Below are 11439 nucleotides of genomic sequence, written 5' to 3' on the forward strand. Positions count from 1 at the left end.
TCTAGGGACCGACTCAGCTGCCTAAGGCATTAACGAACAGAGACGAAGAAGAGGTACAATGGCGAGTCATATGTCTAAGGCGGTATCTCGAAAGACCACGCCATAGAACAAATTTCTGATGACTTCTACTGGTAGTTGTCTAGACCTTTATGAGACATATAAAACCTACATCCTGTGTTTCAAAACCATGTCCACCCTCTGGCAGGGTATACCAACAACGGACACGTCTACACCAAAGTGGAAGTGGAAATGAGAACAGAAACAGCAACAGCTATGGGGGTGATGGGGGGAAGCGGGAACCCTGAATGCGGCGGGGCCTAACCCAGACGACAATAAATACGCAACAAAGGAGGGGTAATCAGGTGGGGGGAGACCCCGGTCCCCCTCTGAAGCATATCATCTGAGCATCATGATGTAAAAACTTTTCCCAACTCCCCTTAGCCCTACCCCCACCCCTGCCCCTGCCCGCTTTAACCTCAACCAACCTCTAACCCCGAGACCCCCCAAACACTGCCCCTCCCCCCCGGCGCTCTATCTCCTGCCCCTCTTAACTGAATTTTTGTTTTGCAAACTTTTGCTTGTTTGTATATTCTATCCCCAAACCAGAGATGGAGCGTACGAAGGGGTTACACTGCAAAAGATATAGCTGTTCCTTTGAGGGCGTATTTCATCCCGTAGATATCAAGATTATCAGTTTATTTTTTTGCCTGTGTAACGGGAGTCCCCCACCTCTACAGTGGTTTTCTGCGATGACGCGACGCGCGGTAAAAGTTGCGAAAATTTCGTTGGTTTTTTCGGTTTTTTGTTAGTATTTTATCCCCCGTACCCCCACCGATGCTTAACAAGAAAATTCCAGATGCGATTATGAGGCTCTTGTTAAGGTGAGAGCCAAGTGGGAGGCGGCACAGATCGGATGTCACAGAGAGTGGAAATTCCTTTGTGGTTTCTGCGGTCTGCTGTTAAATAAAAGGCTGAGTCGGTGGCAGTGTAGGGGGTATTCCCCTTGATTAAGAATAAGTTCAAGAGTTAATCAAAATTGAAGTGAAATTTATGGGTACTGGAAGAGATATGATATGTTTTGGACTAAATTATAGTTCTATATAAAAGGTTTTAGTGGGTTTACAAGGCTTTCCTTTCTGTCATTTTTATTCCTTCCTCTTTATTTCATTTTACTAAAATCACACATAAAATCTTACTCACATCCTGACCCTTTGGAGCTTGATATATCTGTTTCTGTAGTAATCGCCGCTTCACAGGACAAAAGACCTATTTTTCCAGCATAATTTCCACTAAAGGTGTTATTTTTTTAAATTTTAAATGATTTTCCAAAGAATAGCAAAGGGAAATACCTCTTAAAGGAGCTCTAAATGTAATCCTTTATATTCTTACCACACCACTGATACCTCAAAGACCTTAATACCATATATATCTTATTCTAAATCCAAAATCTAGTGGCTCAAGTCTATAATCGCATTTATTATGGCTGTACGAGTAGTGGCTCCTCATAGGCATTACTTTACATAATTCCTCCAATAGCAAATGGCTCTCACTTACCTGTAACGAAAAAAAAAAGAAATCGAAAATCAATTAGCTGGATGCAGAAACTCGTAAAATTCCGCCAAACCAAAATTCGATAAAATTCCAAAAGCAAACCCACATAACTCCCCCCACCATTCAACCCCAGCCCATGCTCCTTGAGAGCCCCAATAAACCTCTTGAACAACTGTACAACACACACACAGAGATAGGGAGAGGGAGACAGAGAGACGACCGCAGCGAAATGCACTCAAAAGTCTACATAGGTGACATCCCGCTCTCCCCCATCCATCCATCCATCCATCCATCCCTTTCCCACCCGCCTCAATGGACTGGGACTGGGACCGGGACCGGCAGCGACCGACCACGCAATGCAATAACGCCGACAGATTACAAAGTGCACATGTGGTAAGCCCCCGAGTAGTGGTACCCCGGTACGGTACCCCGAAAGGGACAAAATCCCTGTAAGAAACAACAAGAACAAAACACTTGAAAACCTTGCGGTAAAAGCCTCGGTTCGCTCTCGCTCTCTCTCTCTAGCTCTCTTCTCTCCGCTACTCTTCTTTTTGGTGTGGCCTTTTGCCGAACTCCATTAAGTTGACGCGAAGAACTTTAGTTTTTGTGGTCGCAGGCCTCGCCTTTGTTTGAAGGGTATTTGAAGGAGAGTAAGGGTATACACGAGACTCAATTTGTTGCTCAGGAAATGAGGTTCAGGAATTGATCATCTCATAGAACGTCTGTCTATGAAACTGGTGTAATATCTTGTTTGAGAGCAGGAGAAAACCAGTTCAATATGTGAATATTACAGCGTTTCTTTCCCACGTTCCCTTTCTTTAGTTTCTAATGGATGGTTCTTCAATTGAAGGAACAATGAAATCTACAGATTCTGAGAAAAAATGGTACAGTAACCGAAGTTAACCTAGGTTCCTGAGGACCCTAAGTTCCCTGAGGGCGATGGTTGGCCCCGATTCTCGGTCCCAGTATTGGAGAAAAAAGACCTTGGAGGCCATGCTGTTTTAAACCACTCGCTAGAGCAAGGAAATCGAGGGAAGGCTGTGTATTTTGTTGTTGGATTCTTAAGACCGACTCAAGCCCAGGCCTTAAAGAACAGACGAAGCCGAGTGGGCAGTGTAGAACAAAAGCGAACGAAAAGTACCCCGAAAATGGAAATGAAATTTGTTTCTTCTGCAATATTTTAGGCAGTATTTTCTAATTTTTTTCGTAGGGGGTATCCTAAAGTCGCAATATCGAACAAAACCTTTCCACATTTATGTTCAATTGCTGCAGATTTTGTTCCTCTTGTGGTTGCTGTTGTTGTCGTGTTGGAGTGTGTTGAAAATGTGTCGTTGTCTCTATGATGTGTCTGCTGTTTCAGCTTCTCAATGAAGTGGCCGAACCATGCTCTCATATGCATGGCCCTGAACAGGGGCAGACACAACATCGAGACGTCCCCCCATGGACATATGGCAGAGGCCAACAACACGAATGGACGACTCCGGCGCAAACTTTTGTCTCCGACTATGACCTATGACAACAACCAAGAGCTCCCACCCCGCCCTGATTATGTTGATTTGATGATGAAAAGTTGTCCCCAAAAGACATGACAGTTGGCAGACGAGAGACTCCCAGGGGAAGGCAATCTAGCACGAGATGGGTTAATCACTTTTTTGGGTTTTGACAAGGCATAAGACCAACAGAACACCATTCAAATCTGTAGAATTGTTCATCAATAAAGTTCATGACTTTAACCTCGAAATTAGGTAAAAACTCTCTTCCGTGTTTCAATTTCGTTTCCCTTCTTTCATCGTGAGATTCCAGAAGATCCAGCCTGCTGGGAAAAAAAGAAGGACCTAACTCCGTTAGCTCTGATGTCTAGGTGGCCATTTACAATGCGACAAAAAGGAAGTGCATTGCATGAGACCTTTTCCTTTGTCCCATACCAATAAGCTCATTCTGCTCCCGCTCCCGCTTCAGGAAAAATGCCTGCACAGGAAGGGGCCTTTTGGAAAAGAAAAAATATAGACGCACACACACAGCGGAATGGGAAGATGCTGTGAAAGCGGATGAAACAGCATGGGGGCAGGACATGATGGCACAGGCAGATGTTGAGGGATGAGGCATGCCCACACACACACACAGAGAAACAGATAAATGCTAGCAACTTTTTAACAAAACCAACGGAACGGGCAGTGCATTGAGGACAGGCTTTATCCTCCTGCCGGCAGTCAAAGGAACGCATAAGGAGGGTGCCATAAGGACCACTATTGGACACCCTGTAGGGCCTGGTCTGCAGTCTATACCCAACTGTTTTCATATTTAAAAGATTGAAGATGAAAGACGGATGGCCCGAGAGTGCAAAAACAAAATAAAAGCCACGCGTGGACGCCTCTATGGGGGACCCAGACTCCAGATTGAGGTTCGGGGCCGAGAACGCGAAAACAAAGTCAATGAGGGGCTGAGACTCGAGAAACGAAATTCGGGACCGAGAATGCAAAAACAAAGTACTCTATTCTGGCTATATCTCGGGTGTTTTCACAGGTAAATAGATGCTGAAACCCTTAGATTGCTAAAAATCCTTGGATTTCCAACCATACCTTCCCAACAATATACCTTATTTCGCATCAAACAAAAAGGGGTAGCAAAAGCGGAAGCAGCACCAACAACAACATGTAAAATTATGCGCCAGTAGGAAGGACAAGTTTATGGGGTTGACCCCCAATGACGAAGAAGAAGAAGCAGGAGAAGGAGAATCTGAATCAGGGACATCCCAAGTGCATTCATTCACAAGCAAAAGGGACAATCAGATGGGGGATGGGGCATAGGGGGGAGCAGAGCACGCAAATATGCCACAGCCAAGGGAGAGACAACAAAACAGGAAGTACGCATTTCCTGCACTCGACGGCAAAAATGGGGGAATATAAAAACATTCCAAGGAATAGCTCCGGTCTCCCCTGGAATGGGTGGGGGTAGGGTGTGACGTAGAAATGTCGCGACGACAACTTTTTGACATCAAAAAGTTCCCTGGAAAACAGTTTTTCTTTAGCTTTACCTCTCCGTTTCTCTTTTAACAGTGAAATTAATTGAAACCGAATAGACCTGAGGGAGAGAGAGAGACAGTAGAAATGGACTTGATCTTGACACTGTCCCTGAGATGCAGTTGTCCCTGTCCCTGTCCCTGAACTTGCTCAAAGAGCATTCTCTTTGCCCCCTCCCCAGCAGCGTCTACTCTCCAGACTTTCGAATATTTGTCCATTCAGCATTCCTGAGGGGCAGGACACCAAATGAGTTTCGTGTCACAAGTTGACCCAGCCGAGATTAAGTGGGCGTTTAATTTGCCGACTCTCATTGGGGTCTCTCAGAGCTCATTCTCCCTACACTCGGAGAAAAATCTCATGGTAAAAAGAGATACACCCATATTTCAATTACAAACTCCGTTTAATAATTAATACGACTTCTTTCAACAGTTCGGCGCTAAAATTCTTCAAGTTTCATAATTTTCATGGGCCCCAAATGGGTTAATCAAGCCAATATTTAATCTAAAAATCTATAATAAACCTTAAGGCACTTTTATTCAAGGAAATATATTAAATCTAAATAAGAGTACAATTTAATTTACGTATGAAATATGTTTATTTATTTATTTCTAGAATGTCAAAATGTAATCAAAACCTTTTTCTACTTAAAATTTTCAATCTCAGTACAAGTCTATGGGTACCAAATTCTTAAATCTAGGTAGGACTATTCGATTCTTAGGTCCTTTTTCTCCAAGTGTACCTATAGACATATGTCTCTCTCCCACACTCTCTTCTGCGAAAATACTGCCTTAATGTAATCCACGCTCCTGGCATTTCCGTATGCTTCCTTCCGTTTGCTTTTTTTTCGTCCTTTTTTTTGGGTGGCATGTTTGGCTTTGTCCTTGGCAGTGGCAGTGGCAGTGGCACTGGCCTCGTAACTTTGCCACTTGCCGCCTGGATGATCTCTCTCTCTCTCTCTCTCTCTCTCTCTCTCTCTCTCTCCCCCCCGCTCACGACGTCTCGGGGTGTGTGCTATTTTAGCTTAATCAACAAAGTAAATAAAATGTCCTGCCCAATGACCCTCCAGGCCGGAGGTCATTCTCTGTCGTTTTTTATGTAGTTCTTTTTGGGGGGCTTAATAAGTTATAAATAAATATTATATAAATTAAAGATTACCTTATGGGCATAAGAAGAGCTTACGGGAAAGCAAAACAAATGGCGAACGAAAGAAAAAAACTCATTTGGCAAGATTTGAATATTTATATATAGCTATCAGGATTAAAAGGAAGAAGGGGATATACTATCGTGGAGAGGGAAGAGGAACTTTTGTGGCATTCAAGAGGATTCACCCTGTCCCCATACCCAGAATCTCCAATTTTATATCTCCCTAGAAATCTTTCAATGAGACCTTCAAAATATTGCAATATCTGAGGTTACTTCATAGAATACATTCAGGGATAGACACGATCTTAGGCCTCTGTAGGCTTCACACAGAAATTAAGCAACTGACAGTCCTGAGATGGTATTACAACGAAAGGTATCACTTTTGGGGCCAATTTCTCGACATTTCTCGTATCGAAAAAGTGTCCCAAAACGAAAACTGATTTTTTCAAGGACTCAGGCGTGACTACAATGCATCGGCACCTTAATTCGAAGTCGAAAAACCAGTCCTTAAAATTTTTAATATCTGAAAGCATATCCTCAAGCACTGAACCACCTCTCATCAAGGGGTAATAGTGTGCCGGCTTCCATTTGTAAAGCATTTCCTGCAAATAATTTTTCAAAAAATAACCCATAATTTCATAAATAATTTCATTAACAGCTTTAGAATTTACCATATTCTCATAGGAAAAACCCCAGACCAAATCAAGTGAAATCTCACTTTGATGTGCAACAACAATGGGAAATGTGGAATGGGGGGAACGTGGGGGAGCAGGCAAAGGAAAGAAAACTGAGAATTGAAAAAGGACCAAGTGAGGGCGGGCGCACGGCACCCCTCCCCCTGGCCATTCAGTAAGTTGTCAACAGTCCCACGTAATTATAGAGCATAGAGGGCTCCCAGCACACACCCAGCACAGACCCCGCCCCCACAGTCACATACATTTCATTTACTTTCTCTAATAATTTCTGTAGAAAATTCCGATTGCACATGTGGGACTTTATATTGGCATCAGCACAGGCACTGGAAACCAATTAAAATGCTGCCCTGGCACTGATTATGCCAACGACAACGCTCTCTCTCTCCCTCTCCCCCCCCTCTCTCTCTCTCGCCGAGTGAGACAGGAGTATGTGTGCGGTGCTCCTTGCTCCGCGTGTTGGTGTGAATAGATTGGTATGTGTCAACTAAGTGCAGTTAATTAGTGCGAAAATCACTTCAGTTGCCTGGGGATATACTTTTTCGTTCGCCTTCCACTTCCACTACCTTCCACTTCATTCTATCAGATTTCTTTTTAGCTCTTTATACCCTTGAAACAGGCTGCTTAAGTTTTTTAGAGCGATTTGCTAATCTCAAGGAATAATTCATAACAAAAACTATCAAAATTGTACAACCAAGGAAAAATTACAAAAAATTGTAAATTGTATTTAGAAATTAAGAAAAATTTCCAAATATTTAATATAAATATATTTCACTTTTAAAAAAATATATTCGGTTGGGGAAATCCAAAAGAAATCCATTATTTTTAAAAGTTAATACCAACAAAAAAAAAATCCCAATATTTAATATAAATATATTTCACTTTTAAAAAAATATACTCGGTTGGGGAAAGAGAAATCCATAATTTTTAGAAGTTAATTCCACTACCAAAAAAACTGTGGCCTTTGCTGTGGCCGACTTATCCAGCTTCACACTTTCCTAAATTAAATTAATGTTTTTTTTATTATGTTTAAATCAGCGTAAATTCTATTTAATAAACCTATATTTTTATTTAAAAACTGAATATTTAATTTAAATATGTGCGTTTTTCTCTTTACTATGCCATATTTCTTCGCGTCTAAAATTTGCTCGAAATTTTAAACGATTCATCGTAAAATATTCCATAGAAAAGAGTATTGAAACCTGCGGTCTCTGAACCAACTATTTCCGTCTTATTTTCATCTGTTTTTGTGTTGTTAGCACCTCCCCTCGACCCACGCAAACACACACCAACACTCAAGCTCACACACACTGCACTACCTACCACAGAGTAGTGGATTTTTCCTTGGCGAATTTTCACGTTAATTGCTCTGCGCTCTGCTCCAACGGCTGCAATCAGGCAGAAAGCAGCTTGCAACGAAGCACAGCCACTAAGGGATTTACTCAATTTTGTTGTCGCTCCATTCAACAATTTATTTTTTGTCTGCTTTCTCCCCCTCACACGTTTTCTAGATTTATTTTAGTTTTCTTTTGACATTTTAACATTTTTTTGGATTATTGCTTCCATTTTCACGTACATATTTTTACCATGAGATCTATCCACATTTCAGTGACTTCTTTTTCATATCAGACAATTCTGATTTTTGTGATTTTATCAACAAATTGCTTGGATAAATGTGGTAATTGGATTTTGTGCATAAATTTCTCGGAACAAAATTGAAAGTGAAGCCCAAAGCAATTTCTATAATCCTTGACCTTATTTAATTAAACTGGATTCGTAGCCTATTAATTATTCATTCAGACGAGGCAGAGTCAAAGGAGTAAATGCACATATTCTTGGGTTCTAAGGAATTAATCCCTTCACAGCATTTTAATATTTACATTTGTTAGGCTTTGCATGAAGGAGATTTTTGAATCGATTAAACTTTAGGCATTCATCATCAAAGTCTACACACAAAATAAATACAATAATGTTTTGAGAAATATCCTCAGGCTTAAGAAGTAATTTCAGAAAGTGAATGCCAATACAAGACAATAAATCGGGTTAATTTATATAAATGAATGATTCAAGCAGTGGTTTTAGAGTGTAGGCATAGGCAGCAGGCCAAACACAAAAAACTGCACGTATGCTGGCAATGCAGCGGAAAAACACTGCATCACAGGATTAAAGCAATAAATATATTGGAGTTTTGTAGAACAAAGGGTATTCTGTAGTGGTTCCGACTAAATGTATAGCCATAAGCAGAGATCGAAATAAAGGCACAGAAACTACGCAGCACAGTAGAGAGTCCCGTTGGTTATTGCTTTTGCTTCAAGCGAGGGCTAGAATATGCTGAGGGCGAGGCTTGTGAGCGAGGGAGATAAAATCAAGCGCAAGCGGAGAGTCAAAGCTGAAGACGAAGCTGAATACGCAGCTGAAGCCGAAGCTGAAGCCGAAGTTGCAGTCGAGTGTATGGCGCACTATTGTTGCTGTTGCTGAGACCGAAAAGCAAACGAATTGCAGAGAGCAAAGCAATGCAAATCTGACGGGGAGCTATGCTCTTGAAATGACGACGCATACCGTTTCGCGGCTCGATCGGTAAACAGAAAACAGCAACAAACTGCGCTCGCCTTGTGGTTGTTTTTGCTGGAAGAGGGAATTGCCGGGAGAGCCAGAAAGTGTATTGCGTGAGTAGAAATGCTCGCGAATCAAATGAAGATCAAGAGATAAGACTGCGCTCGAGGCGAAATACAAACAAAATGCAACAAGCGGAGCAGCCAGTGTCTGTCTCTCTCTGCGATGTACTTTAATTCAACAGAATTAAGGTTTTCGGCTATAAAGTTCTAAAATTTCAACTAATTCCCTTCCCCTGAAATATGTATGGACACTCCGCACACAGCAGCCATCAACTATTCCTGTTCCTATTTTACTTTAGTGGAAGCTCCTTTTCGTGGCAAATATCATAAACATTAAGCTAAATGTTACGATCCAAATGAGACATGTTTTGCCAAAAGGAAACTGGCTCAAGTTTGGGCCAAGGATAGGTAAAACTACACAGCACGACCATAAAAATGCGAACCAGAAGCCAGATCATATATGAGAGAACATATGTACATACATATTTGGAACGTTGGGTGGGTTGGAGTGTCCCTATGCTGCAGTGCAATAGGAGCCGCCTTGTACTAGAACGGGGGAAAAGTGCATAAAAAGCAGAACAAGTCAAGAGATGAGACTTGGCCTGGCCGACGGGGCCAAAAAGGAATTGGCTTGGCCCCGTAACAGAGTCAACAACTGTGCGGCACACAAGAGTTTGCCAAAAAGATTGCACTACCAAGGAGCAGGACGAACAAAAACAACAACAAAAAACACCTTATAAGGGACACCCGATGGACCCAAAGAGACAACAACAACAACATGTCAGGGCAGTGGCTGGGGCAGGGACAGGGGCAGGCAAACGAAACCAATTGAAGAAATGTTGCTGACACCAAAAACGAAACTGCAAGAAGACGATGACGACGACCAGGACTCCGAGACGGATGATGATGATGATGAGAGCATCGAGAGGATGAGGCTGGGAATAAGGCTAAGCCCGAGGGGAGGATGGAAGGGACGAAGCCTTGGACAACAACGAAATTAGTTAGCACTTGAGAGAGAAAGCAGCTTTGGCTCAGGTCCAGGACTCGTTTGCTGGATTACAACACCTGCGGGTAAAGGGCCCCGGATCCGGACACGAGCAGCATTTCTTGCCGTTCCTCTGCGGCCACTGTTGCTCCTCTGCTGTTGTTGTTGTTGTTGCTCGTCTCTTTATTGACTCGAGCTAGAGATGGTCGAATTGGTGCTCGTGTTTTGGTAATAGGATGGCAACACATGTGGAAATGTGGAGTGAATTCAAGGATCGATGATAGATTGATAATGTTCCACAAGGTAAAGCTTTAAGAAACGACTGACCATTGCCAAAGGACTATAGAAAAACCAAGATATTGGATCAGATACGAATTCTATTTCAATTTTTCGTTGGATGTTTCGTGGTGCGGGCGCTGCTCTGCTCCCTACTCCCTTTCGTCTGCTCGGCAATGTCTTGGCATTGCTGAGTCGGTCCTCAGAATCCAATAACAAAGTACAGTCTTTGTCGTTGGCCTCTTGGTGGGCCTGATGCAGCACAATAGTCTAGTAGTCTCAAGCAGTGTATCCTTTTTTTCGTGTCTGTAGACCATCTCTAGCACTAAGGCAGCAATTAAATAGCTTCGAGCGCTCCGAACTCAATTGCAGAAATTTCAATAACTGTGGAGAAAGCACTCAAACGACAGAGCTCTTGCGATAATCTGTCCGGCCATCGGAAGAGCCAATCTCTTCTGAGGCGACCAATCCATCGACAACTACAATATCCGTGCCACTAGACAAACACTTTCTTGCCACTCACCTATTTTACTTTCTGCTGAATTTTGGATGCACCTTCTTACGAATGTATTGTAGATCCTGGGTCTATTGTATTTTTCTTGCATTTATGTTTATTTTTTTTTATTTTTATTTTTTCTCTTTTTTTTTTTTGGATTTTATTGCACTTTTTTATTAAAATAAAAGCATAAAGAACGTGACGCGGTACAGCCGAAAACTTAACACACTAGAAATTTTGCCACTTAGAACGGAATAAAAAAATTTTGATTAAAATATATGTATTTACGCTACACAATCTGTTTTGGGACTGAAATATAAATACTACTCAATCTGTCAGTCCCCAAAATGGCAATCCCAATGACTGCTGCGATTGGGAATATTTTTAAGAGTTTTTGGAAATATTGTGTTCGATTTGGAGGGAAAGGTGTGGACCTGTCATGGGGAATCAGGGCCATTGATGACTCGATTGTAGCCCACAGAAGAAAGCCTTCTCAAGGTCCGCGGAATCCTTTGATTTGTAGAACTTTTCGATCCCCTTATGCCATACATTTTCCAGTATAAAAATTTAAAATTTCACCTGCATGTGAGAACTTGGTAATAGAACAGGACAGCGACAGGAACACAGGGGAAACAAGGCAAGGAAATTCCATTTGACTCAT

The 11439-nt window shown here is 42.1% G+C and overlaps 1 long non-coding RNA gene across 1 annotated transcript; it reads right to left on the reverse strand.

The window, feature by feature from the left end:
• Positions 1-7532: 7532 nt before the first annotated feature.
• On the reverse strand, positions 7533-11124 carry LOC26534444 (uncharacterized). Its single transcript, XR_001451186.2, has 2 exons — positions 10806-11124; positions 7533-10737 (listed from the first exon to the last, which is right to left on the reverse strand). It is a non-coding gene; the product is annotated as an uncharacterized lncRNA (long non-coding RNA).
• Positions 11125-11439: the final 315 nt, after the last annotated feature.

The sequence above is a fragment of the Drosophila pseudoobscura genome, chromosome 4 (genome assembly GCF_009870125.1).
Source record: "Drosophila pseudoobscura strain MV-25-SWS-2005 chromosome 4, UCI_Dpse_MV25, whole genome shotgun sequence".
Taxonomy (NCBI): Eukaryota; Metazoa; Arthropoda; class Insecta; order Diptera; family Drosophilidae; genus Drosophila; species Drosophila pseudoobscura.